Below are 11,115 nucleotides of genomic sequence, written 5' to 3' on the forward strand. Positions count from 1 at the left end.
AGAACTGGGGTATAGGCCAGAGATGCAGAGGGTGAGAGGATTCACCAGAGACAGAGTGGGGAGCAGAACAGGCAGATCAACTAAGTACACTGCTGAGGGGAGCAGTGGGCGGGTCAGGAAAGATCTGCCACGCCATGTGGTCACCTCCTGGGCAGGCGGGATTCAAACTCATGTGGAAGTGGCTTTAGCTTCTCAGTGCTGTGCTTTAACCCGCTGCGCCACCAGGGAGGGCCAGGGTGCCTAGATTTTTAACAGAACCTAACAAGCTGGAAGCCACTTGTGTTTCCTGGTCAGAGTTGCAGTGTTCTGCTTATCCTGTCTGTGTGGCTTCTGGTTAGGAATTCCCTTATGGGAACTCCCCAATCGCCAATTCTCCCTCGGTTATCTTCCTTCTAGTGAGTTCAGGGAATTCTCATTTTGCTTGAAACTCATAGCATGTAAGTCTATAGTCCGTTTTTATATATTCCCGTTCGAGCTTGGATGTAGTCCTCTCGGTGTCTTTATTCTGCCGCCAATCTGTCCTTTCCCCAGCTGGTGGAGCTGGTCCTCAGTGGCTTTGCATGGCATCCTGGTACTTCTGATCGGGTCTGCAGTTTCAGGGGTTTTTCCCTATACCCAGGTGTTGGAGATCAGATTTGCAGTCTTTTCTCAGCCTGGGCTCCACTCAGCGAGCTGAGCTGTCTCCCTTCACCTCCGGGGCTTTGGTGTGGGGGAAAGCTGCTCCTGCAGCCCGCCAAACTTCCAGGAGCCTGGGTTTTCCAGGGAGTTCCCTTATCGGAGCTCCCCAATCGCCAATTCCCCCTCAGTTATCTACCTTCTAGTGAGTCCAGGGTGTTTTCATTTAGGTTGAAACTCCTAGTATGTAAGTCTGTAGTCCATTTTCAGTCCTCAATTCCTGTGTAAGGCTGGACGCAGTGATCTTGAGATCTTTATTCTGTCGCCATCTTGTTCTCTCTCCAAATTGATTTTTCTTTTAACTTGCTGCTTTACTTAACCAATTTATTGTGTGAGTAAATGTTTCTGTGCATTTTCTTAGGATTCTCTCTATATATTATCATATAATTAGAAAACAGTGATAGCTTTGCTTCTTCTTTGCCAATTTGGATCTATTTTATGTCTTTTTCTTACCTGACTGCTCTACATAGGATTTCCGGTATTATATTGAATACAGTGATGAGTGGACATCCTTGTCTTGTCCCAGATGGTAGTTGAAAGGTTTTCATTTTTCACCACTGAGAATGATGTTAGCTGTGGGTTTGTCGTATGTGACTTTTTTATATATTAAAATATATTTCCTTTATCTCAAGATTTCAAAGGCTGTTGTCATAAATGCATATTGAACTTTATCAAATGATTTCTTGGCATCTATTGATATGATTACATGGTTTTTATTTTTATTTTCTTGGTGTGGTGAGTTATGTTAATTGTTTTTCAGATACTGAACCATATTTTTGTCTCTGGAATAAATCCCACTTGGTCATGATGTCTAATCCTTTTGATGCATTATTCAATTTAGTTTGCTAAGATTTTATTGAGGATTTGAGTATCTCTGAGACCATCATGGAGATTGGTCTATTGTTTTCTTTTTTGTGTTGTAATTTTTTGGTTTTGTTATTAGTGTGACATCTTTAAAGGTTTGGTAGAACTCACTTATGAAACCCATCTGATCTGGGGCTTTTGCTTTTTGGAAGAATTTTGATTACTTTTTCTGTTTCCCTGCTTGAAATTGGTTTGTTCAGGTTTTCTATTCTTTATTCAGTCTTCAGTGAATATATCATTCTAAGACTTTGTCTCTCTCATCTGTTTGCATATAAATGTTCATAGTATTCTGTAATTGTCATCTCAGTTTCTGTTGTGAATGTTGTAATTCTCCTCTTTCATTTATGTTCCTATTTACTTAAGTTGTCTCTCTCTCTGGACCGCACTAGAAGTTTAGCTATTTTGTTTATTTTTTCTCTTTGAATGTATTGTGTTGGTTGTGTTCTCAATATCATTTGTGTCAAAGTATTTTTTTATTTTATTTTGATTTCTTCATTAACCCAGTGGTTATTCACTAGTGTTTTCAGTCTTCAAACAATTGGGTGTCCTTGTTTTCCTTTGTAGTTGATTTCTAATTTTATACATTTGTGGTCAGAGAAGATAATTGATATAATTTAACTCTTCATGTACTTGTTGATGCTTGGCTTTTGATCCAGAGTGTGTTCAATCCTGGACAATGATTTATGTGTTATTTGAGAAAAATTAGTATTCCTTTTTTTTTTTTTTAAGATTTGTTTATTTATGCTTACAGAACTGGGATACAGGCCAGAGGTGTGGTGGGTGAGAGGATTCACCAGAGATAGAGTGGGTAGCAGAACAGGCAGACTGACATAGTACACTGCTGAGGGTATCAGCAGGCAGGTCAGAAGAGGTCTGCCATGCCATGTGGTTCAGCTCCCTGGCTAGGGATAGAACTCGTGCTGCAGTGGCTTTGGAGAGTTTCATAATGTGGTGCTTTAGCCTGTTGTGCTACCAGGGAGAGCCTGAATATTCCGTTTTTGAGGGGTACAGTGTCCTTTAAATATTTGTTCAGCCCATGTGGTCTAGATCTTTGTTTAAGGCCATTGTTTCCTTGTTTACTTTCATCCTGTTGATCTGCGCATTGGTGAGAATGGGTTGTTCAGTTTCTTAACACACATATTTTTTGCAGTGCCTGTTTTCAGAGACAGTGGTAATTGTCTATCTTGATGCCTCCTCATTTGGTGAGAATATATTGATGAGTGGTATACCTTCCTGGTGTATGTCTTCTAAGGTGTCCCCTTGATCATTATATAATGTCCATCCATGTCTCTTGTCACATTTTTTTTAGCTGGAAAACAGTTTTATCTAGTATAAATATGGGTTCCTTCACCTTCTGTTTGTAGAATTGTCATTTGCTTGTAAAATTGTTTTCTAGTTCTTTAAGTTTGTTTATCTTTAGAACTGAAGCATGTTTCCTGGAGTTAGTAGAAGGTTGGATTGTGTTTCCTAATCTAGAATGCTGATCTGTATCTTTGTATTGGGAACTTTAGACAGTTAAAGTTTGGGGTGATTATTGATACATGAAAGTTTGTTACTGCCATTTTTTTTTAAACTTTTTTCAGTTCTATTCAACTCCTGTTCAGTTCTTTCTTTTCTTTTCTCTTTTTTCCTCTCTTGGTTTTGTTCCTAAAGCTCCTTGTAATATTTCATTTCTTGCAATGTGGGTTCAATAGTAGCAGATTCCAAAAAATTTTGTTTATCTGAGAAGTCCTTATTTTTCTGTCATACAGGAAGGAGAACTTTGTAGGGTAGTCTACTCTTGACTAGCATTTTAGTCTTGATTTTTTTTTAAATGTATCATTCCATTCTCTTCTTTCCTGTGTGTTTCTTCTCCCACATCAATTTTATGATTTTTTTTTTTTTTTACTTATCTTGGCCTCTTGGAAGCTTTACTATTATGTGTCTTGCTGTAGATTTCTTTTCATTAAAATAGTTTAACACACTTTTAGCTTTTGTTATGTCTTATTTTCATTTCTTTCTTCAAATATGGGATGTTTCTTCAATTATTTCCTTGAATACCTTTTCACCACTCTCTCTTCTTCTCAGATACTTTTGTTGTATTTCCTTTCCTTAGTGGTAATTTTCAAAGTGTTTAATTTTTTTCTCTCTTAAATCTACCTTTTTCTTTTATGTTCCTTTTTTTATCTGTGTCTTCGAGATTATTGGTTTGTTCTACCATTCCATCTATCCTATTTCCAATCTCTTCCTTTTTTTTAACCTCCTCTATTGATTGCTGTTAATTTATTTTCTTATTTAAAGTTTCAGTTTTAATCTATTTTGTTGATTGTCTTCATAGCATTCTGTTCTCTTCTTGATTATCTGATTTGTTTTTCTGATATTTGTTTATGCTGTTCACTTTCTTTGACTCTCCTAATTAATGGCAATTTGCAATTTTTTATCTGACAAGAAGAAATTTCTTGTCTGGAGATTAACTTTCTATGATGTGTTGTTCCCCTTGAGCTTGTTTTGTGTTTTTCTTAATCCCCATTGTTTGCTTTTGGGTTTGTATTGCTGTAGTTGGGGTTTCTGTTGGACATGTGTCTCTCTCTCCCACTATTCTAGATATTTACCTGGGTAGTAGTTGAGGCATTTCCAGTGCCAGGAGCACCTTCCCATGTGTTCAAGTTGTAGACCTCCCCAAGACATGCCACTTTGGCATGTGGTCCATTTTAGACTGAAATCAGTAGAAGCTCTTCAGGCTTATAAGAAACTTACCATCATAGAGGAATGTATATTGAAGATCTTACACAGATTTAGAGTTGTGAATATAATACAAAATATCTTGGAACTCTGTCCTTGATGTAGTTGGCTAACAAACAAAGCCATTTTCACATGCCCCATGTTGTATGCAGGAATCTGCTACCTAAAGGTATAAGTCATTCTTTTCAGATAAACAAGCTTTAACAAAACCCAACCTTTGCATCTCTGTGGGACAGTCGTTAGAATGGAAGCTGTTAAATCCTGCTTTGCCTGACTATATTATCAGCATATCTTTAGATCAGGACAATTTAGAGCCAGAAGCCCCTCCTATCAAGAGTAATTACATTCTTAATGTCAAAGACTCACTGTTTCTAGCTGTTTAAACTAAAATCAAATTTGCATTTGTCAGAACAGTTCTCACAGAATAGAATCTGTTGGGATACTTCCTAGATTTGCATCCTCACTTTGATTATCTAATAAGCTCTGTATTCTTGAAGCTTTTATTTTTTATTTTACAGGGTCATTATAAGAAATTATCTGACTAACTTAGCTATGTAGCAAATATTTATATACAGAAAAGGATAAGGGGAAATTTCCCATCCTCCCCCCACTTTAAAAAGATACATTGAAATTTCTAACTCCTTGTGTTACAGGGAAAGAGGGGCACCACTGAACCCCACACCTGCCTGCTCTAAATAAGTTCTATCATCCACTGCATCAAGACAAAACATGTAAGACCTTTAATGGAAAAGAACTTTAATACACTTAGTGTGCAATACAGCAAACAAAATGAATATAGTTTCTAAATCAAACACCCAAAGTTACCTATCCCCTCATGGGTAAAAGTCAACCTATAAGGGATTCGTCCAAAGCAAGGCCTGAAAACCCTTCACAAGTCTAAAGTACCTTCTGGAGGGGACTCATAGAAAGGATCAGAAGTGGCCCGACACATCTGAGAGGAAAAGAACAAATTCAAAATGAAGATAAACTCTGCCATAGTCAAATTCCCCATGGGTCTCTCATTTACATCTGTTTCAACCAGTCCAGGACAAAGAAGTAATTGCAGTTTCTTCACCTGTCTCTCTGCACCATGTGTCTCCCTTAGGTCTCCTTCTGGCTCTCCATCCTGCTTCCTCCCTCTTCAGTCTTCTCTAGATTCTTTTCCTCCCTGCTCAGTTCCACCCTTCTCCTGGGTGGGGCAAGGAATCTGGAACCTCCCCTTTTCCTCAGAAGCACCCTGTTAAACTAGTGCCTCAACAGATATAATCAACAAAAAAGACCATGTGTATGACCAAACACAGCCTGACTGGTTTAAAATGGGGAGATTTAGGCACAGACCTATAAACAGGCACAGAGGAAAGACTATGAAGGGGTAAAGGAGAAGGCCATGTGAGATGCAGGATTGCAGTAATGCATCTACAAGTGGCGATATCCCAAGAGGAGAGCAAATTGCTGCAAGCTAGGAAGAAAGGAATGACATTCCCCTACAGGTTTGAGGAGTATGAACCTACTGACACTTGATTTTCGACTTCTGACAACTGTGAGGCAGTGTTTTTGTTATTCTAAATTAGTCCTTCTGTTAGTGTAGCAAACTACTACAACTACCTGTATCTAACCTTCGTAAATTACACATTTAGAATGAACTAAATTTGGGAACTTCTGTCATCTATCACATATATATTTTTAAAGGTTTATTATTCATACAGAGTTGGGGTATAGGTCAGAGGTGCAGTGGCAGTGAGAGGCTTCATCAGAGACAGAGTAGGGAGCACAACAGGCAGATGGACGAAGTACACTGCTTAAGGGAGAAGTGGGTGGGTCAGGAGAGGTCTGCTGCACCATGTGTGTCACCTCTGGGGCCGGGGATCGAACTCCACTGAAGCGGCTGTGGCCAGCTTACAACCTAACCCGTTGAGCCACCAGGGAGGGCCCCATCTGTCATATTAATGTCTCATTGTATTTCCCAAAAATGACTATCCTACATGCTTGTATAGGCCCTTGAAATGCCCTGTCAGGAGGTGAATGCTGAATCCCCTCCCCTTAAATATAAATTGGCTTGTGACTCTCTTTTGATGCTGACATTTTAGACAGCTTCCATCCTTCTGTTTCTTGAATTTATTCCAGAACCCTTAACTGACATATGATCTGTCCTGGAATCTTGAGTCCACAAAGCCCTGAGGATGTCCAAACTCTCCCAAATGCAGCAACTTCATGGACACACAAGGTTACAGGGAGAAAGATACCCAGACAGGCCCAGATGCTCCAGCCCCCACACCCGCCCCACTGCAGTTTGTTTCAAACACTGTCCATTGCACCTCCCATGAAGAAGCACTGAGTCAGTTGCCCAGCCAACAGTTCTATGATCCCTGATCCACAGAGACTGAGAGCAGAATGATTATCATTTTTAAAGCTTACAAATTTGGGGAAAACCTGTGACACAGTAGTAGAACTAGAAAAGCCAGGTTTATTGCATAGGTTGCTTTCTTTTAATTGTTATTTTTAAAAAAGGATTGTGTGGCCCTCCCTGGTGGCACAGCGGGTTGAAGCACTGCACTGAGAAGCTAAAGCCACTTCTGCATGAGTTCGATCCCCTCCTGCCCTGGAGGTGACCACATGGCGTGGCAGACCTCTCCTGGCCCGCCCGCTGCTCCCCTCAGCAGTGTACTTTTTGAATCTGCCTGTTCTGCTCCCCACTCTGTCACTGGTGAAGCCTCTCACCGCCCCTGAGCCTCTGGCCTGTACCCCAGTTCTGTATGTACAAATAAAAATAAAATCTTTAAAAAAAATGGATTGTATTATTACTTATGACTAAATATATTTCTGTTTTGAAAAGATAGAATACAGCTGCAGAATCTCATTGACTTAAAATAATAGAATTTGTTTCTTACTCACTGAAAACCCCATGTGGATGTCGTAGGGTGTGTTTGTCTTCTCCAAACAGTGACTCAGGGAGCTGGATCCTTATTCCATCTACCTATGTCTCTGCTTACCTGTCTCTTCTTGGGGACCTCTGCTTGGTCTTGTATATACAGTGCAGAGAGAGGAGAATTCCATCTGGGATAGTTTAGGAGCAAATAATGAAAGTAGCACAGGTCATTTTGGTCCACATTCCACAAGCTGGAACTAGTCCTGGATTCAAGGGGTTTGGGATGTGCAGATTTATTGTGCACCTAGAAAGAAAAAGTGAGAATGTTGGGAGCATAGCCGTAACTGCCACATCCACACACAGGTTCACAGAATCTCAAAATATCAGAGTGCTGGAAAACCTGAGAGATAACTTCTTCATGAGATCGATTTTTGTTGTGATCCCAGAGTGACTTAAAATACAGGTTTTTTTGTGTGTGGGGGGGGAGAGGGGATCTGCTGAGTCAACATCAGGGAATGAGTTCTAGGAAACTATATTTTAGTCAGATTCCCACAATTGTATGTACTAAGGTTAGAGACCCATTTGATCTAGTTGTTCAGCCTTCTATCTTATGGGTAGCAAAGCTAAAGGTGAGAGACAGGACCTTAACTTTTCCTCTAGCACCCACATCTGGAGGCCAGATTGGAAATTAGAGGCTTGTGTGCTGAGGCTCCCCAGCCCTTAACAGGCCAGCTCCCAGGGCTTTGTGTCCTGCTAGGCCATGCCTTCAGGGTGTGCTTGCGGAATAAACGGCTCCTGAATTGTTCCAATGGTCTCTTACCTGCATTTTCACACACTTGTTCTGTGATGTCAAATGGGGAAATCTGACACTGAAGAATCGTAACATTTTCCTTGAAATGCCTCATCAAGGGCTAATAGCTAAAGTCCCTCTACAGGTTCACTTATGACCAGACCTAGTCCAGAAGCAAGTTCTGTTACATCTTGAACAATCCTTAGCAAGAGTCAGAGACCCTGAATATCGTTTATATTTAGAAATTGGAACCTTCAATCATTTCTCTTATATTACTCTCAAGGTCCCCTTTGTTTTTAAAGCTGTGATGTGTCATAATTACATCTCTTATGGCAGACTTTTAGGGGAGACATTGGTGGTAGGCATGGGCAGGGGAGGGGACCTCCACAATTTCTTTCTCTTTTGCTGAAAACAGCCCATTGTTTATTAACATGAATTTCACACAATTTCCATGATAATGTGGTAATTTAAAACACTATGACTCAAAGACCTAATAAAGGAGATTAGACTTGCTTTCTAAATTTGGTACACATATTGCTCACCTCCCTCCATCAATCTCGCTTCTGTTAAGCAAAATGTAAAATTGGGGACAAAGAATGAAAGTACCAAGGTTTCGACTGATATCCTTGTAAAGCTTATTTTCATAAGCATTTGTGTTTTTTTTACGAACATATGTTAAAGTGCCTATGTGAAAATAGTCAAGTCACTTTCTACCTCCCGAGCCTTGGGGGCCTCAATGGGATGAACTATCAAATGATGCTTATTGTGCTCCCAAACCTTTGTGAAATAATTTGGTTTCAATTACTTCGGTTTGTAACTAAAGTATTAGTAGAATTTCTTGGTTTAAACTTATGCCTTTTTAGCCTCTCAGGTTCTGGCACTTGTGAACGATGAGACAAGGGCAACTGCCTCATGCACTGTGTAAACTCACCTGATGCAAAACTGCAAGACCACTCAGCTTCAGGGGAAAATAATGGGGAAACAAAGAGTTCCTAAGGCTACAGGTGGCTGGCTCTCTCCCACAACGTCCAGAACTCCCAGATGGAAGGCCACCCATTCAAAATGACATTGTCCTGTCCACAGGGTCTGGAGCAAACAGCAGGCCAGAATCCAGCTCACCAAAACTGGAAGCATTCACGGGGGGGCGGGGGGGGGGTCACTGAGATGACACCACAGCAACCCCCAGAAACAGTCTGAAAGTTGGGATGCACAGCATTGGACACTGGGTTGTACAGCGACAGGAATAGCAGTGCTGGAAGGCAGAGCTAAGCGATCAGATACACCATGTTAACAGCTTTCAAAAGTGTCCTGTACACAGAGTGCCAGTTACCTGTTAACAGTGCTGTCCCATCACTGGCCGGTAGTGCTGGTCAGCATTGGTCATTAGGAAATGGTGTTAGAAACAGTGTTAACAGCTTTGTGACTTGTTGGCCCACACCTACAACATGTAGCTCTTTGAGATATCAGGTCCCTTTGGTGCCCCTTCCAGGCAATGGCAGAGGCAGGCCAGAGACAGGTGTGCCCAGCACAGACTCTGCACATCTCTTGGGCTTCTCAGAGAAGCTTTTCGGTTTCTCTTATTTCTTTGGAAATTCAGCTGCTGGATGCTCTTTAATCTTCCCCCGGAGGCCAAGAATAGATGCTATCAAAGAAATCAGTCCCAAGTGGGATCCTGTCCTGCCTTAGTCCTCTTTCATGGTCCCCCACCTATAAGTATGATTGGGCCATTTTCAATCCTATAGATTATTGGAACATTTAGCTCTAATCAGCTCATAGTTCACATCTAATTGCTCCGTTCTGTGATCCCGATACCAAACAGAGCAATGTAACGCGGAAGCCTGCAGCAGCACTGCAGGGTGGACTCTGCTGGCTGGGCTGCATGGACCTTTCTTCTGCCTGCCAGAGGGAGCCACAGGCAGCAACTTGTGGTCTGGGCAGAACACCACTACTGCTCTCCAGCATCTCTGACTGCCCAGCCAGCGGTGGAAAGAGCCAGCCCTGTTTCACAGACAGATACACTGAGCCCCCTTTTGGGGCCCCAGCAGGGGAGGAGTCACTATATCCTCCAGATAAACATCCTAAAGTTTAATAGTCAGCGTGCTGTTAAAGTAGGAGAATGTCATTAAGACTGAAAAGGGGCCCTCAAGTTTCATTGTGCTCAGAATTTCCTAAGGTGCTGGATGAAAAATACAGTGTTAACTCATCCTCATCTCCGTTCTCAGGCAGCAGGTGGGAAGTGAGGCCCAGGAGCTGCATTTTAGAAACACCTCAGTTCTGATGCCAATGGACCCTGAAATATCTATGTAGACAGTGAAAGGATAAGACTGAAATCTTTTCTTTAAGAAAACTGCATTTTTGTTACTATTTAGTCTCATGAGCTTGTTTTTTTGTTCTGGATGTATTTGTGTGAGGTATAGTTTATGGAACTGTCTTATGCAAAGAAAGATAATGAACACATGTAAGTTAATTACTACATTGTGACTGTGTGGCTCAACTTGATAAAGGTCAATTCATAAAATATATTCTTAAAAGTTACCTGTTTTTTGCCATTAATTGACATAGTGGAATTTTTAGGGGAGTTTGCGCAATGTCTCCACTTAAAATGCTGACATGCACCGGACAGCTTCACTGTGGCTCTTGGCAGATGAACAGAGTCCAGAACTCTCCGCAGATTTCATAGGACTTCAGTGCTCTCAGGGAACTAGCTACCCAGTCACGCCAGGCAGGGAAGCTGGGAGGCAGGCAGGCAACTGAGCCTCCCAGCACCCCACAAATTTCCACACTCTGTGTGACCTCTCTCCAACATTCTCAGTCTCTGTAATCTCATTCTTATCAAGGATGGCTCTCCTGCTGTGCTGCCAAGCTGGCTTTAGCCCTCACCTCTGGGCACCGGTACCCTCACTTACACAAGTGCATACCATGCTCTGGGCCCAGGTGTCCATCATCAAAGCTTGCATGGCCTTTCGGCCATGAGCATCCACACTAGTGGTGGGAGGGCATGTAAATTTACCCTACACATCTAAAAAAAAAATAATGTTTTGAGCTCTTGTATGGCTGAACTGTGAGGAGATGGGGACAGCTGTGAGCCAACAAGGGATGGGGGTGACAAGCATTGATCTCTGGCCTCCGAAAATTTATTGTCTGTCTAGAAAGACTCCTAAATCCTATACAACCATGTATGTTTCAGTTTTGTCTAAGA

At 41.4% G+C, this 11,115-nt stretch overlaps 1 protein-coding gene across 2 annotated transcripts in view; it reads left to right on the top strand.

Moving 5' to 3' along the window:
- DAPK1 (death-associated protein kinase 1) overlaps positions 1-11,115 on the top strand; it is a 214,635-nt gene that overhangs the window by 136,683 nt on the left and 66,837 nt on the right. The gene's annotated exons all lie outside the window — the stretch shown is intronic.

Source organism: Condylura cristata, unplaced genomic scaffold (assembly GCF_000260355.1).
Source record: "Condylura cristata isolate star-nosed mole 26May11 unplaced genomic scaffold, ConCri1.0 scaffold00006, whole genome shotgun sequence".
In the NCBI taxonomy this organism is placed as follows: Eukaryota; Metazoa; Chordata; class Mammalia; order Eulipotyphla; family Talpidae; genus Condylura; species Condylura cristata.